Source organism: Morone saxatilis, unplaced genomic scaffold (assembly GCF_004916995.1).
Source record: "Morone saxatilis isolate NCDOM2014 unplaced genomic scaffold, NCSU_SB_2.0 Contig12, whole genome shotgun sequence".
In the NCBI taxonomy this organism is placed as follows: Eukaryota; Metazoa; Chordata; class Actinopteri; family Moronidae; genus Morone; species Morone saxatilis.
In genome coordinates this window covers 27,951,977-27,952,203 of record NW_023339674.1, presented here as the reverse complement: position 1 = coordinate 27,952,203, position 227 = coordinate 27,951,977, and positions in this window count along the sequence as shown.

Below are 227 nucleotides of genomic sequence, written 5' to 3'. Positions count from 1 at the left end.
CCGCTCTGCCTCTGAGCCACAGTGCAGACACTTGTCACACTGAATGTCTAAGGGTCTCAGGTGTCCTGTGTCTGAGAATCTCTTCTTCATGACTCCCATTGTATATTTTGTATCAATCAAAAATAATTAGCCCTCAATTCCATTACATGGCAATTCAGAAAGAGTGACCAATAGTAGAAGTGCATTGCAGTGTTAGTCAATAATTAGCTCATAGACATCTACATGCA